The sequence below is a fragment of the Crocodylus siamensis genome, chromosome 10, assembly GCF_052110815.1.
Source record: "Crocodylus siamensis isolate JL-2025a chromosome 10, ASM5211081v1, whole genome shotgun sequence".
Lineage (NCBI taxonomy): Eukaryota > Metazoa > Chordata > Crocodylia > Crocodylidae > Crocodylus > Crocodylus siamensis.
The window spans coordinates 58,436,599-58,453,389 of NC_143404.1; the positions used below are offsets into that span (position 1 = coordinate 58,436,599).

General features: G+C 42.3%; 1 protein-coding gene across 11 annotated transcripts in view; it reads left to right on the forward strand.

Moving 5' to 3' along the window:
* The window catches only part of NCOA3 (nuclear receptor coactivator 3), a 144,836-nt gene that overhangs the window by 989 nt on the left and 127,056 nt on the right, over positions 1-16,791 (forward strand). The gene's annotated exons all lie outside the window — the stretch shown is intronic.

A 16,791-nucleotide genomic window follows, 5' to 3' on the forward strand; every position in this document is an offset into this window, starting at 1 on the left:
GTGTCTGTGGAGGATGGGTTTTCTGGGGGTGGGTTTTTTTAAGGACTTAATGCTGTGCATCTGCTTGATATCTTTGGTGTAAGATGCTGCATATAGAGAAAACAGCCTAAAACTAGCCACAGGTTTTTTTTTTCCTAGAAAGTGCCTAATTACACATTACAATAGCTGCTGCTGATCTATATTAAGTGTAGATTGAGGATCTGATTAGACCTCTAAATCTCTTGTTGCTGTGATTTTTGTTGTTCATTTGTTTAGTATCTGCAGAATTCTGTAATAATATGAAGCTATATATGGGGAGAGGGAGAAGAACCCTTCCTCAAGTATTTTTAAGAGATACCAAAAGCTTATCATCGAGCAAGCTATATAAAGGAAAGGTTAATGTGCTGCTTTCAGTGTGTCGATGCTGGCTTTGGGGATATTAACTTGGAAGTTTGCATTGTCTGTTAATCTGTTTTCTGTGCATAGCAATCATCTGGTATGTACCATATAGCTGAGACAAAATGCAGAGCATGAGCAGAAAGAAAAGCTTGCATGAGGGGAATGGAACATTATTTTCTTTAATCTTTTACGGTGTGGGTCTTTTTTTTTTTTTAAAGACCTCTGAACTAGAGAGGACATTGCAAGCCTAAAACTGCTTTGTTAATTTTTGTTCTGTGGCTGTATAGGAGACTATAATTTGGCTGTACGTGGAAGAAGGAAGAATATCCTGATTATATTCATTGTGTATAAGATGACGCCTTGGTTAGTAACATGTAAAATGATACTGGACACTAAAGTCTGACACTGGAGGTTGTTTCAGGTCCTGCATTTAAATGGGCCTCAGTTCAAGGTATTACAATTGTGCAATGCAGAAGATCTTGTATTGCATTGAAAAAAGCTGAATGAGAATTTTTTGCTGTAAAGAGTTTATCTCCTTAAATATGGAGTAAAATGGAGTGCTTTAAACTGGGGGGAGGTAATAGGGGGTGAAGAATTTTTTCTTTCCTTCTTTTTTTTTTTGTTTGGTTTTATATGAGCTCAGGGGGAAATGTTTTAAAATTGATGCTTGGTAGGAGGACTCCTAGGTTTGTATGTGGTCTAATTCTATTGATTTTTGATTACAATAATGTATTAAGTGGTAGGCATGATCCTGAAAAACTGCAATTACTACTTGTAATATTGTCTGCATCAGATTATCAATATATCAAAATAACATGTGAAACATAACTAGTTTTTTTCTTAAAAAGAAATGTTTAGATCTTGTTAATAATTTTGCTTAGTTAAATTTGAAAAATCCTATTAAAGAATGGTTTTTACTCTGAAGTAATTCTGACATAAGCTGCTGTTTTGTAAAAACAAGGAACAAAATTTAAATGGATTTTATTTCCAAGCTGTAACTAGAGTAGTACTGAGAAGAATGTCTTAAGGGTATGTCAATATGAAATATGTAACTACTATTGATAGCTTTTTTTTTTTTACAGAGGTTCCTGGATGTAACTCTTCATGCTTTTTGATATGTACACAACCTTTTCCTTTCCTGAAAACACTTCACAAAATAATAATGCAACTGTTATACTGGCTGATTGCTAACTACTTTTTTTGGGTAAAACCTGTCTTGCTAACTTGCACTGCATTCCCTTCTGAAAAGGATTTTTCTTATTGTCTAGTTGTCATTCTTCCAGACTAGTGTTTTAGGCATGGAGAATGGCATTAACATTTCTAGCGACTTAAAATTTTAGGTTGTAGAAAATGAGCACTTTCATAAGACAGACTGTGAGAAGGTAGGGCCGTACCACCTTATTGACTAACTTGTTTAGAAAGGCATAAGCTTTCATAACATCTGGCAGTTGCCTGTGAATGGACTTGCAGAAAGTGGGGGTTGGGGGGCAGTTCTAAATGGATGGGAATTTGAGATACAAAGGATAAAGATAGGAGAAGGAGGCAGTGCTCAGAAAGACAGAGGTAGGTTGATGTAAACATTGTCCCTAATGTTTGTATAAACAAATATATTAAGTTACATTGCTTTTATTTAGGTTTGCTCTTAAGAAATGAGTTGTCTTTAAAGTTTTCGGTAAGCATTTGTTCACATGGATACACTGTATGGTAATTCCCTCCTCTTATTGAGGCCAGTAACTGGCGAAGAAGGAGGGATAGTGGGGAAAGCTAAGGCTAACTACTCTTGCCTGTCATATGAGTTAATTTGAATGCGAGTATTTTCACAACAACGCCTCGCCCATATTGCTGCGGCCTCGCTCTGTACATCCACCCATTTGTATCGAGGAGCATAGCCATTGATCCTCTGGGATGGGACACTCTAGAACAGTGATTCTCAACCTTTTCTGTCCCAGGACCCATTTGTAAACATCAGTGGCCAGTCCTGACCTAGTAAATAGTTTAAGTAAGAAACGCAGAAGAATTTTGGCCCCAAAATACTTATTATATTCTACAAGTTAAAGTAGCTCAACAGTCTTAATTTTAAAGACCAAAATTGACATCAACCAGAAAACATTTACAGCAGTATAGGTATGTAAGCCCTCCATTACTCCCAAGTGACATTCGCCATTATGTGCCCGTGCCCCTCATTCTCGACTTGTAGGCCCTGGTGGTGCCCCTCATTTTCCAACTTTCAGCTCCCTGGCCCTGCCAGTGCCCCTCAGTCCCAAGCCACAGCCCGACCCCCAGCCCTACTGGTGTCCATTGCTCCCAACCTGCAGCCCTCTGGGCCCCTCCTACCCTCAGCCCTGCTAGAGGGGGGCCCCAGCTGCCTCCTCCCTGCCTGGGCTGGAAAGCAGTTGTTGTGATGGTTCTGGTACATGTGGGTGGCCACAGAGCAAGTATGGCCCTGTCGTGGACTAGGGGGAAGAGAGGAGGCCTGTGGCATTCCCCTACCCTGGGCAGGGGCTCCCATGCTGTGCTGGGTGGCCTGGCCATAGCTTCTAGGGCTGTGCAAAATGGGCCCTATTTGATTTGGATTTGGCCTGAATCGGACAGCGATTCGATCTGTTGATTTGGATCACTGTCCCTGATTTGATTTGGTCGAATCCGAATCTGATGATTCAATGCTGATTCAGTGAATCGGTGATTCGGACACAGGCACAGCTTTAAAAGTTTGTTTGGGTTTTTTTTGTTGTTTTTTTTTCTCTACATACCTTGAAGTAGCCGTGTGGCTCATGATTGTTTTGCTGTAATGCTGGGGCACATGGAGTATCCCACAGGAGCACAGGGGGGCTCTCCAGTGTGCTTGGCAGCAAACCCAGAAGTAGACCAGAAGTATAATCTGCCAGGGAGTGTGCTGGTAACCCCCCACCACACACACACCACTGTGGCTCAGCAATGAGCCCCAGGGGGACCTCGTGCTTCTGGTCCACTTCTGGGTCTACTGCCGAGTGCACTGAGGAGCCCCCCACACTTCTGTGGGATACTGCATCTGCCCCAGCACCACAGCGTTCAGAGCCCCTGGTACCTAGAGTTATGTAGATACAGCTTTAAATGTTTTTTCTATGTCCGAATCAGGAGAGTTCCAAATCAATTTGGAGAGATTAAAGGGATTCAGAGATTTGGCCACCAAATAGGGCCAAATCAAATTGGGGACCGATGCTTTGCACAACATTATTAGCCACCCTCCCCAGTGTCTCCTGGCCAGCTCACCTCCATGAGCTGGCAACACCAGCCTAGCCATCCCTGGAGGGCCCCCTTCCCCCACTGAAGAGGGGTGTTCCTGCCCTGCTATAGCCCCTGTGCCTGGACACCTTCCTTCAGTGCTGGCAGACAGCTATCCCCTCCACCACACCCCTGATACACACTCACACACGTCCACCCACACACTCTGCCCCTCACAGACAGTCCCCAAAACCTGGCCCTCCAGCCCCTACTCCCCATAAACTTACCTGCTTCCAGCTGCCGGGGCTGCTTCCGCCACCCTGCCTGGTTGTATGCCAGCAGATGCATGTGGTGCCCCCTGCTTCCAATCGCCCCAAGCAACTTCTTGCAGGCTGGAAGGCTACCAACCTGCAAGGAGAAACCTGCACTTTCCCACATTTTTCTGTGACTGTCTGCAGCCCTTTCAGATATTCTTATGACCCACTTCTGGGTAGCAACCCATGGGTTGAGAAACACTGCTCTAGAACAGGTTTTATCAACCTTTTAGGAGTGGCAGGCTGAAACCACACATGAACCAAGGCAGCAGTGTAGAGCCTTCTCAGAAGAGGAAGAACATGCCAAAGGTGCCCTGAGGACGCTCCCTGTAGTCGCATAAGCTATGCTATGACTAGATCAATTTATGTTACAAGAAAAATATTTTTAAAAATTTGATTTCAGCACTTCACAAAGTGGAACAAGGACAGCAGTGTTTCATGTTGCTGTGTTTGCAACAAAATCTGCCTTTGGCATACTTTGAGTAAGCATACCAAAATCCCATCAGTAAAACAATTCTTCACCTGCAGCTTAGGTAACTGCGAACCAGTCTTTTGGATGTAATTCTCATGTGCAGCTGAAGGGGATGCAGAGACGGCAGGGAATGTTAGGTTCCACTCCTCAATTCTGGGGGTGGAATTGCTATTTATAGCTTAAGGTGGCTGGAAATAAACCTTTAGAGTTGTTACTCTGGTCTGCATCTTCCAGACAATGCATTCTGGCTCTGATTTTCCCTATGGAGAGGGAGCAAGTGGGGTTTGGTTGGATATACTGGCTTTTGTCACTATTGCTCCCCTAGATGTACCCTCAGAAAAGTTGACATGCATAATATCTTGGCTTGGGGATCTTACCTTCAGGTTAGAAAAATGTATTAAGAATTATAATATCTGTAACCCAGGGTTCACCAACACTTCATACAAAATTGTTCACTGTCTGTTTAATACCATCCCATCCCCTTCATCTGCAATTGAGAATTTCATTCAAAATAAATCTGACAATGCAGACCAATATTTTTATTTTAGAGTTGTACAAGAAAGAAAGAGTTGAGGTGGGGAGGTGAAACAAAGGTTATGCTTGTAGGAGAGCGGTAGCTCAGGTAATGTTCTATCTTAATCTATTGTAGACTAGTAAAATGAGGTATGTCTAAAAATACAAGTTGGTCAAACACTAGTTATTATTCCCCTCATGTCAGCTGGTGGTGGTGGTGGTGGTGGTGGTGGTGGGGGAACATGAGACTCTAAGTCCTTAGTTCTCAACTGAGGTGCTGAGAGGCATTTTCAGGGGTACCTTGGTATGGCAGCCACTGCCGCAGCCAGATAAAACTGCCCCTTGTGCTGTGTATGGGCCAGTTTCACCTGGCTGTGGTAGCAGCAGCACCCTGGTTGAGAGCCACTGAGGCGGTGCAACAGTGGCTTTCAGCTGGGGTGTCACTATATTCAGGAAAGTTAAGGAGGGGTGCCTTAAATACAGGAAAGTTCAGAACCACAGGTCTAAGCATAAACATTCAGTTTTGCTACTCAAGGCTGAAGCAGCTATATTAAACCCCTTAAGTGGCTGCTTGCCACAAAAGGACAGGGTACCACAACAGTAAATATGGGCTATGCACAAGGGCTGTGTAAACCTTCAGGCGCTAATTCAATTCGGAGGAGATTCGGCCTGATTTGGTGGCTGAATCTCCAAATCGAATCAGGGGACCAATTAAAAGGTCTGCATCAATTTGATGCTCTAGAGATGTACCCCTGCCAGGCCCCATCCCCTGCCTGTTCCCCCAGCCCACCCCCACCCCATGGCTGCCCCACCTGCCCCAGCTCCTGGTGCTAAAAAAAAAAAAAAAAATGCCCACAATCACCAGCTGCTGCCAGGTGGAAGGGGGGAGGCAATCCCCACTGTCCCATGCTGCATGGGGGGGCTCTGCCATGAGCCCCCTGACCCCCATCTGCTCTCCCAGCCCCTTCCCCATGGCTGCCTGCCCATCCCAGCTCCTGGCTCTCTTAAAAAGAAAGATAAGAAACCCTGCATTCACTGGCTGCTGCAGCAGCCTTGGGGCTTCAGGGGGCTCGTGGAATTGCCCCCAGAAGCCCCGCAGTGCTGGGCAGTGGGGATTGTCCTCCGCTGGACAGGAGCTGGTGAGTTTGGTTTTTTGTTTTGTTTTTGTTTTTGTTTTTTTAAGGGCCAGGAGCTCAGGCAGGCAGGGCAGCCATAGGGGTGCAGGCTGGGAGAGTGGGTGGGTGTTGTGGGGGGCTCGTGGCAGAGCCGCCCACGCAGCATGGAACAGTAGTGATCGCCATGTGCATGGCAGCAGCTGGTGAGTATAGGCCCTTTTTTCCCAAAGAGCCAGAGCTGGGCTGGGTAGGGGTCTGTGTGATTTGGCAGTACCCGAAGCTCCAAATTTGGATTCGGCCAAATCAATTTGGGGACAGTGATTCAGTTTGGTGATTTGGATTCAGTTGATTCAGGGGACAGTGATTCAAAGCGAATACTAGCTGCTTTGCTCAGGCCTCTGACCACAGTGTTAAGTATTAGCATTTTCACCGATGTGGCATACCTTATGAAGTTAACTTTTTTTAGGAGCTGGGTTTTGTTCTGTAGCCACAGAAGGTAGAATGCTCTCCAAGTATGAGACTTGTGGCACGGAGATGTATATAGGAGATCAGTCAAAACTAGCAGTGTCTGCAGCATCTACTGGAGTCCTGTAGGTTTTTATCATGTGGTATCCCATAAAGTCTGTTGCACTTCATGCTGACTAAAGTGTAAATTAAATTTAATGCTCTCGGTATCTCATACAAGATGAAGATTCAGTTTTTATGCTGTTCTAGTCTGAAACCGAGGGAGATTATCAAAGTAGAGTACCATTGCATATTTCTGAAATCTTTGCAGTCAATTTTCTGTCTAAAGAATATACCTCACGGAGTTGGATGTGGTGTTGTGTGTCAGCTGTATAAATTAATTCTTTTTTCTGGAGAAATGTGTATGGAGAAAAAGTTGTTGTTCAGGCAGTTCTGGTGGAAGCATTAACCTCTGTCAGGTTAATTTTATTATCTTTTCTAATATAGGAGCAGTTTTTCTAATGAGTAGGAGAATTTCAGATTTAACTGTGTGCATGGATGTATGCTCACCATCTACCAGAATGGGTCAGCAATTTTTTGGAGTGGAGGGCCACTGTAATGAAGCTCATCTCTGTGCAGGGGCCTCAGCCACTACTCGCTGCCACCACAACTTCTGTTTCTACAGTCCTCCTTGGGGCCCTGGTCTCCCCCCTCCTCCCCCGAGCTCCACAGGCCAGATCCACGCATGTGCCATAGGTTGCTGTTCCTGTACTAGGAGCACTGGTACTGCTATAGCTAAAATCTATTTGGAGATAACATATGGAAGACGATATTAAGTATATTCATGGTAGATCCTGTAGCTAGGATCACCTTTCCAGGATATTCCTGGAACTTTACAGGAGTTGCTATAGAGGAAAGGAAGTTTCAGGAGGGCATTCAAAGACTTCTCATTTATTGGCCCAAGTAAGCCCTGCAGCCTTTCTTCAGAAAAGTTCTACCTCAGCTAAATGTCCAGTAGAACAACTAAATTACTTTTACATATGTGCTATTCTTATCTTCCTATGTCTTTTGAAAATCTCTTTATTTTGTGATTGTCTGAGTTACACACCCTTGATTTTTTTTTTTTTAGGGAAGTACCACTGCATTGGTTGAACCTGTTTGTGTTGGAAGAATTTTTGCAGTAATTTGAAGCTGGAAACTTGAGGGTTTTTTAATCCTTTTCTATTTTTCTTCTTTTTTTTTTTTTTTAAAGAGAAAGCAAAAATTCATTGTGATCATCATAAGTAAGCGAATTCTTACAGATTTGGAGTAAAATATATTTTGTCATCTATCTGGACTTGCTGTTCAGCACTACTCAGTGTTTGAGTATGTTGCTGTCTTTTAAGAAGGGGCTTAAACTCGTGTATATTGATGGAGGAAAGTGATGTCTATGGAAATCATAAAATACTGTGTAATTTGTGGAGAGTGCCAACTAAGCTTGCTAAAATGTTTCAGAATATCTGGAAAATATACAGTAATGCCAATCCCAGCCATCTAAACATTGCAAAGTTTTCGAACTTCTAGCTTTTGTCTTGGTTTGGAACCTTTAGGGATCAAGCTCATTTGAGAATTAGAACTACCTTTTTCTAATGAGAGGTGAGACTTTTTCCAGTAATGTGCTTTGCTTAATAAGACCACTAAGTATTGTGATAGTCCAATACCTTGGCTTTCTGGTGAGACTTTTTCCTAATCCCAGTTTACCATAGGGTGGTCAGTTTCTTCAAGAAGTTCATCATTGTAATGGGCTTTCTCTTTTTTCATCCCTTGCCTCTAATTCAGATAGTGGTTAGTTAACACCAGACCTTGTGATTGTATACTGTAAAACCACTCCTCCTTCTGAGGAACTTTCCTATGAAGTAGGGAGAACCTGAGAGGGAATTTCAAAGAAGTTTGAGCACTGTTCTGAAAGTTCACCAGCATGAAGAATAATGGCTGAACAGTGGGCAGGAAGCCTGCAGCTGTATTGTGGTATTGTTTCTCTATTTTACTTATCTGAGACCAGCAGCACAAAAGTGGAGAGGCAGTGCGGAGGTGGTGTGAAGCCCTGTGTCCATTGATATCATGTCCTTATGTTCTAATGCTAACTAGAACACAAAAAAAAATTATGTATGAGAATAGGATTGTCTGTTCTTTTTGTGCACTGAGAAATGAGTAACTTCAAAGATAACTGGCACCCCACACAAACCTTGTTAGTGAACTTTGCAGGGCCATCCTTTTAATTCTGTTTGAAAGTTTCATTGTTTGAAATAGAATGTGCTGCATCGTGTCTGTCAAAACACAATCTTCCCTTTCAAAGTAAGCAGGCCTTCTGAATTTCTTAAATATGTGCATGTGTCAGTTTCTTTTGTGAATGTAACACAAACTTTATATGCTTAGAACTGTAGATGTTAAAGGGAAAAATAATCCCAAGTAGTAAAGAATTACTTGTCAACCAGCAGTTTAAATCTAGAGAGGTCTCTGATTACTGCATGGATATAATGCTCTATTGTTAAATCCCATTGGCCAAATATTGAATGAGCTAAGCTGTTTACACACAGATAATGGCGTGAAGTCAAGTGCAGCTTCCAATGCTGATTCAGCATGAAAAGCTTGGTGACAAGATGGCTTGTGAACTAACTTGCTGGAAGTACATCAATCAACTTTTTTGTTTAACTATTGTTTAACTAGTCCTGGCAGTTTCAGAAATCTCTCTAAACACTCAACATATTGAGCTGACAAGGAGTTGAGGAAAATGGTCTTTTTGTAAGCCTCTTATTAATGGCAATCACTCACGCTTCTTTAGCAATTATAGAAATTGTGCGTATTTTTCTGTAATACATATATGAATACTAAGTGGAGAATACAAGCACTGCAAAGTTAAAGTGCTGCTGTACAGCTTTTTTAAAATATGCATATCTTGTTTACTTTCTGTACAGTTACCTTATTTTAGGTAGCAAAATAGATATTTGTAATGCATCAGTGTTTGTAAACTTGCACAAAAATTAATAATGAACTAGTAATGCGAACATTGAAAAGTAATTTTTGCAGCAGAAGGTACAGTTAGGCAATGAACAAATGGAACATTCTGCTCATTTAATCATTTAGTTAGGAAAAACATTAAAGTAGGTGATATAAATACCTCATCTTTCACTATATTGTGTATATCCTATAATTTTATTCTGATTTCTTTTAAAAAAATAAAAAAAATGTACTTTTTACTTGTAGCACAATAATCTGGCTTGGAAAAACAGTGTAGCATTCACCACACAGCAAGGATAGAATCACTTTGTAGCTTTCATGTGTTTTGGCAAATGTAATTCCATGAATTTGAAATTTTGTATTCTGGTGGGAACTTCTGCCTTGCTTGTCTTAGCCTATGTGAGAAGGTGAGTCACTAACTACAGGTGCATTTTTTTTGATGAACTTTATTTTGAAGGACGTTCAAAACCCTGCATTTGCTTGTGGGCCAGGAAAACCAATGTTTGATACTTCAGTTTTTTTCCTAGTTCTCTTTTTAATTCTCTAGCAAATCCAAATAAATTATTATTTCCCAGTCCTAGTGATTAACTAATGGTGTGTGTAATCTTTGAATTTTTAAAGTTATCTTAAGTAGAATGTGTTTTTAAAATATAGTAGAAAAAACAATTTTGAACAATCCTCTTTCATTTTTTTAATGAACTGATTTGAAGAGAACTATTAAGAAAGAAAATAAAATATGAAAAAGAGCAAATGATTCAAGATGTCATACAACCTAGTGGACTTATGGCACCTCACATGTGAATTACACATCTTTTAGTGATATATAAAGAGCCTTTTTGTTTGTAAATCAGATACCCGTTTATCTATTTTTGTATGCTTTATTTAAAAAAACCTGGCTTTTTAATTAAAACTTGTAATCTGGAACTATTTGGGGGGTTTTTTTGGGTTTTTTTTTTTTTGTTCCCTCTTTTTAGAACATCAATCAAAATCCTTTCTATTTATTATTTTTGTTTGGGCTAATATCCAATTTCTTTGATCAGCCTTGTTTTACACATAGGGTATACCTCTGAAAATAAGGAAAGTACTAAAATGTTTGTCCTTTTCGTTAAATATTAACCAGATGCCTCCTCTTTAGCCCAGACTGTTTGCCATTACCCTTAATTATTATATTGAACAGTTTGCAGAAACATTGACAAAGAGAGCTTCCATAGGCTCTATATTGTGCATAGATTTTGAATGGAAGACATTGATACTCCTTAAAATCATATGATCCCTAGCTGGCTTTCAAAAGATTCTTTTCATAATCATAGACTAAATGCCTATGTTCTTCCTCCTTTGTATTTTTGCTGTTTATTTCAAAATGGCTGCACAGCCCTTCTGATACTCTGATCTGGTTGTCTATATTTGTATTGATCTTGAAAATTTATTATTGCATTTTATGGTTTGTTTTTTTTTTAGTTTGATGGCATCTGGGATTTAAACTTAGTTGGGCTTTGCTATTGAAAAAGCTTCTATAGATCTCTAAAGCAGTGGAAATTTCTGAGCTTCACAAAAAATAGATTTAAATCCTAGTCTAATAACTGCTTTGCAGGAAGAGAGAAATATGGAAAGGAACCGCAGACATTTTGGATGTCAGCCTGTGAAATTTTCCACTATGTCCTTTAATAACATGCAGGCATGCTTATACTGCTGGTATTTCAGTTAGCAGTTCCACTCTGAGTGAAAGAGCAAGCAACTCGGTGATGGAGACAACTGGCCAGAGTTGGTTTTTTTGCAGGCGGGAGAACAGGACGTAAATTATTGTTTCCTAGAAACATATTCAGTATCCAGCAATTCTAAAAAGATCAAATATATAAACTAAATATAAAATCATAAAATATCAACTCAATAGACCTAGCAGAATGTAAAACTGCTATATGTGGAGTGACTAATTTTGTATGTTGCCTTTTGGAATTTAAATAATTGGGTTGATACTATATGTAAATAAGGACCTACCTAAATTGTGGTTTTCATGGATTTTGAGGAAACTGTGAAAAGCAGCATTGCCCATAGTCGACAGGAAGTGCAGAATTGGCCGTAGTTTCCCGTGGAATCAACCAAAAAAAAAGTGCTAGTGACACAGACTGACTGAAGGCACCCTCTGCCAATTAGCAGTAAGGGACAGGACTGCTGGGGTCCCTGTGCTAATCAGCAGTGAGGGTTGGGCTGCTGGAAAATGCCTGTGAAATCGGCTCTGTGCACCTGAAGCAGGCCTTGAAAAACCCTTTGTCTTGCCACGACTTAGGTCCATATATATATATAAGAAAAAAAAAACAAGAAAAAAAAAAGAAAAAAAAAACTTCTTTGACAGAAGACCTAGAAGTTTGATTATCAGTGCTCTAATCACATTAGTGATTACAGTGGGAATAAAAAGATTCCACGTACTAGCTCTTCTGTAGATGGTGATCTGATGTAATGTTTTAAAACTAATATTAATGATCAGTTGACTAGGATATCATCGGGAATCTGGTTTGTTTGTTTTTTTTGTTTGTTTTCTGCAGAAACATACAGATTTTTTCCTTTTAGGGGGAAAAAATGTGGGTAGTGGTGAGTTTACCCTTGCAGGCTGGCAGAGTTCCAGTCTGCAAGAGCAGGGTGATCAGATGGGGGACGCCACATGCATGTGCATGCACACACATGCCTATGGCAGCCAGGCAACATGAGAGCAACTCCTGCAGCTCCCTACAGGTAAGTTGGTGGAAGGGGGGGTGGAATAGAAGCCCCCGTATGGAGGGAGGGAGTTGAGCAGGGCTGGGGCTGGGGATGCTGCCAAGCCAGGGCTGCGCATGGGGCCTGGGGTCCAGGGCCAGGGTAGAAATGTGCAGCCGCAGGGCTCAGGTGGGGAGCTGTGGGCAGCTTGTCTGGGGGACAGCAGGGAGCTTGGCTCCCCATTGCTGTGTACATTCCCAAGGGACATGGGGGGGCACATGTCCCACAGATTTGTGTGTGGGGGTGGATGTGGGCTGGCTGGTGTGGGCTTGGGGCACTCTGCCATGCTGCCCTCCCCCCGGGGCCTCTGTCGCCTAAGAGGTGGGACCCAGTGCAGCAGGGCAGAGTGGGACAGGGAGGCTAGGAGCTGCTGCTGGGAGCCCTGCACCACCATAGGGAGGCACCCCCTGTTGGCCCAGCAGCACGGGGGGGGGGGGCAGCAGCACAGAGGGGTGTGCGTGTGTGCGTGTGTGTGAACGAGTGGCGTTTCATTTTAATTGTGGAAAAAGGTAGATTTTGGGGGGTTTATCAATGAGTTTGCAATTTTTTTTAAACAGGAAACCAGGATCCCTGGTTATCATAACTAGAGATACTTAAGTGATGGAGGTAAATCTGAAGATTTCAACTTCATTGCTATTTGGGTTTCCCCTTTTGACTTTGCAAGCTCTTTAAATAGTCTAAAGGGCTCAGTATTTGGTATGCGCTTTCTTCATTAAGAGTATGCCTTGCTCCTTCATTTATTGATCCTGTACCCTTTTGGATTCTGTTCTGTACCAGGCTCCTGTACCTTACCAGGCTCAGGAATCTATTTACTGATTAAAAAATCTTCCTTTGCTAGGTTGCTTAGGTGGGAGTTAAGTTAGCATTACTGTAAAGCTGAAACTTTCATTTAAAATGCTTCTATATGTGTTCTAGTGGACTGCTATCTTCCTCAGTCTACGGACTAATAGCTTCAGTAGTTTTCTTACCGCTCTCCTGCTTCTCATGGGGAATATAGGAGATACTGTAATTGGCAGGCTATATTCCTTCTGGTAATGCTTGGTGAGTGGAGAGAAAGCTAATTGACGTGTAATCAGGTACTGAAATTTGAAAGGCAAAGACCATATCAGGGTAAAAGAGCATGGAACAATATCTACACAGTTGGGTTGTGGCATTTTCATGAAATCCTTGTTTCCAAAGTAGGGGAGGGTAAAGAAGATTCAGATGCTATGTGAAAGGCCATGCCAAGCCAAGTCTGATCTTAGAAGAATTCTTGCACCCTTTTTTTGGCACCTGGGATTGTAGGGTGGAAAAAGGAGCTTAGAGCAACTACCAGTAACAGTGGCCATGTCTGCACATGTGCTTTACTACAGAGTAGACTCATTAGCTGCAGAGTAAAGCACCGCTGTCTATGTGTGAAACAGTATTAGGCTGCAATAAACTAATTTATGCTGGCATAACATAGAACAGTCAAGGACAGTACTATCTTACCCTGGGGTGACTTACTACGATTAAATGCATGTGTAGATGCTGACTGCAAATATAAATTGTGCCCTGTCAGCCCAGCCGGTCACGGGCCAGACTTCTTCCTGCCACCTAGCCACATGGCCCCTCACTTTGAATGCCTGCATTCCCCAGCCAGCTTCTCCACTGCCTGACACTGCTGCCTGGGGTTGACCCCTTCTCCCGCACGCCCTGTCAGCCTGGGCCTGTTTGGCCTTGGCTCAAATCGCTGCTGTCCTGGGTGCTCACGTAGATGCTGTGCATGGAAGTAGTTTGTTCTGGGTCAAACAGCTCCAGGGCTTATTGCTTTGCATTAATTGCATGCGTTGGTGCACCCAGAAAGTTGGTTATAAGCTCCATATGCTGAAAAAAAATAGTTTTACTAACCAGTCATTTATCTGTTTAAATACCAAGTTGTCTTTCTGTAATTCAAGTATTAAGAAAATATTGTGTTCTTGGTGTACTGGTGATGAATTTACAATTTCTATAGCAATAGTACCAAGCAGAGTAACGCACCCAACAATGATAACAAATCAGGTGGGAAATATCACAGTAGGTAGAATAAGCCTGAAGCCCTCTTGAAGCTGTCAAATAGATGGCTTTTGCCAAGTGTTGCAAAGGACAGCAAATCCAATGAGGAGTGAGACCTCTTACAGTCCAGCATTTCATAGCAAGGAGGAGAATAAAGTTGCGGGAATAGAGATGGGGGACAATGGGGAGAGAAGTCATTGGCAAGCAGGTTTCAAGCTGTTAAGAATTCTGTAGGTGAAAAATTTAACTCCAAACAGTGACCAAAGATGAAATGCAGATTTTGGAGCCCTGGTATCCTGTGCTGATGACAAGGAGAACTCCTTGATGAATGGTTAGCTGCCTTCTGCACTAGTCTGATCTTTGAGTACACTTAAAATGTAGAGTCCCATTAAGAGGTTTAACCTTGATGTGAGGGTGATATGGCTATAAAGAATAGGGCTGTAACCTTTTCATGAGACTTAACCAGGAAGAAAAATGTTCTGGTTCTCCACTGTCTTCCTGTATTCCATAATAGTGTCTACACAGAGTTGGTGTGGAATAGCTGGCTGTACTTTTAAAATCTCTTCCTAGTGCATCTGAAATGTCTTCCCTGTTTTAGAGAAGATCAAATGCCAATATGAGCACTGGTCTTCATCCAATATCGTGGGGGAATTTAGTAATGACTTCTGTCCTGTGCTCAAACCAACAAGATCTAAGAAATCTTGCCATATAAGATCTTATGCAGTTCAGAGAACTAATGTACTGAAACATGTATCCAGGATCCGTCTAGTCCAGGGTCCTGTCTAGTGATGGCCATTGTCAGATACTTCAGAGAATGGTTTGAACTTTCATTCCCAGATGACTTGTGTTTTAGGGCCTAAACTAAAAACTAAGATCTGTCACTCAAACAACTTCATTAGAATTCTGGATAACTTTTATCCCACTAACGGTATAATTTCCCTTTGAATACTAAATCTTTGGTCTCAAGTTTCACGTGGCAGTGAGGTTCACAGTTCAGTTTCCTGTATTTTTTTTTTTTTTTATGGGCCAAGAAGGAAAGTATTTAATTTTATTTTTCTAATTTCAGTTAATGTCAGCAGCTTCTTGTTAGGGAATAGAGATTATTTGCTTTTTCTATACTATTTATTATTATTATTATTATTATTTATTATTTTTTTTTTACATATTCTTATGAGGTATGTCACATCCTAGTAGTCTCTTTCTGAAATGGAGGGACTGTTTCATCTGAGTGTTTTTACTGTGCCTTTGATCACTCATTGCCCTTGTCTGAACCTTATCTTAATTCTGCAGAATTGTATTTTAAGATGAAGTGACCAGTACAATGAATAAATAGTATTCCAGTTGAAACATGCTATTAACTTTTATGTAAAGGCATTCTAATATAATATATATATATATTTTTTTTTACATTCATTATCCTGTTTCTTAGGTAACCAAACATCTTTCTTCTTCTGATCGCAGCTGCACTTTAAGTGGGGGTTTTCAATGCACTGCCTGCAAGAAGGAAGACAATTTATGCTTTGGCTTTCATGTATCCACAATGTAAAATTGCTTGTAGCATAAAGCTTATTAATCAGTGTTAGCCGGATACTTCCAGTGTTGGTACTGTTGTCTGCCTTCCTGTGGGTTATTTACAGATGAGGATGTCTGCAAGATCTGGGTTAGGAATGAGAATGTAACGGCTGCTTCCTGGATGATGGATTACAAGACACTTATTCGTTTACCAAGTCATCAAGGTTGTGCGGTTCTGATAAAATGCACTAAGAGGTGAAAAGGTTCTGGAAACTTTCTGACTTCCATTAACCTTTAAAGACTGGTCTTTTGTTCCAGCGGCAAAACACTGGAGGCAGTGGTCAGTCCCTATTGTGAGGCTAGAAACTGTAAGAGTTATACAAATCCTAGTTTGCATCAGTTAGGTTTGTAACCAGTTGTGGTGCATCAGTGATGGCCAGAAAATGCTGCTCTTCTCAGCATGAGGGTCAAGCTTGACTTTGTAGCACAAATGTGTTGCAGCCAGGGTTTGGGGTGCGGGCTGCAGCCTGGCTGGACCAGGTCCAGGCAGGACCATCTCCATGGCTGAGAGGGCAGGACCTGGTATGGCAGGGAGCGCTGCATGGCCATGGCTGCCAAGGTGAGGCACCGGCAGCAGCTTGGAGTTGTGCCCCCTGCTGCTGCTGGATGGACAGAAGGCACCTCACCGTGGCAGCACTCCACTCCAGGTCCTGACCACTGGGCCATGTAGGCAGTTTCTGCTTGGAGCTGGTCCAGCCAAGCTGCAGCCCTGTGCCCCACTGTGGGCACAGAAAATGCAGGGCTGGAGGGAGCATATGCCTCCCATGCATCTGTGCCTACACCCCGCTTCACATACCCACCCTCTTTTCTACACGCTTAGGGCCTAGGGTGGGGGCAGTGTGTCAGGAGTGAGGGGCACCAGCTGAACAGGGGGGAGGGACTGTGCGTCAGGAGTGAGTGGCATTGCAGGAGCAGGACATATCAGGGCTGCTCAGCATCGCAAAGCATCGGGGGGGACAGTTGCAGCTGGACCTGTGTCCTGGTGAGCTGGGGGCAGCGGAGGGGGGGGCTCTAATTTTCCATG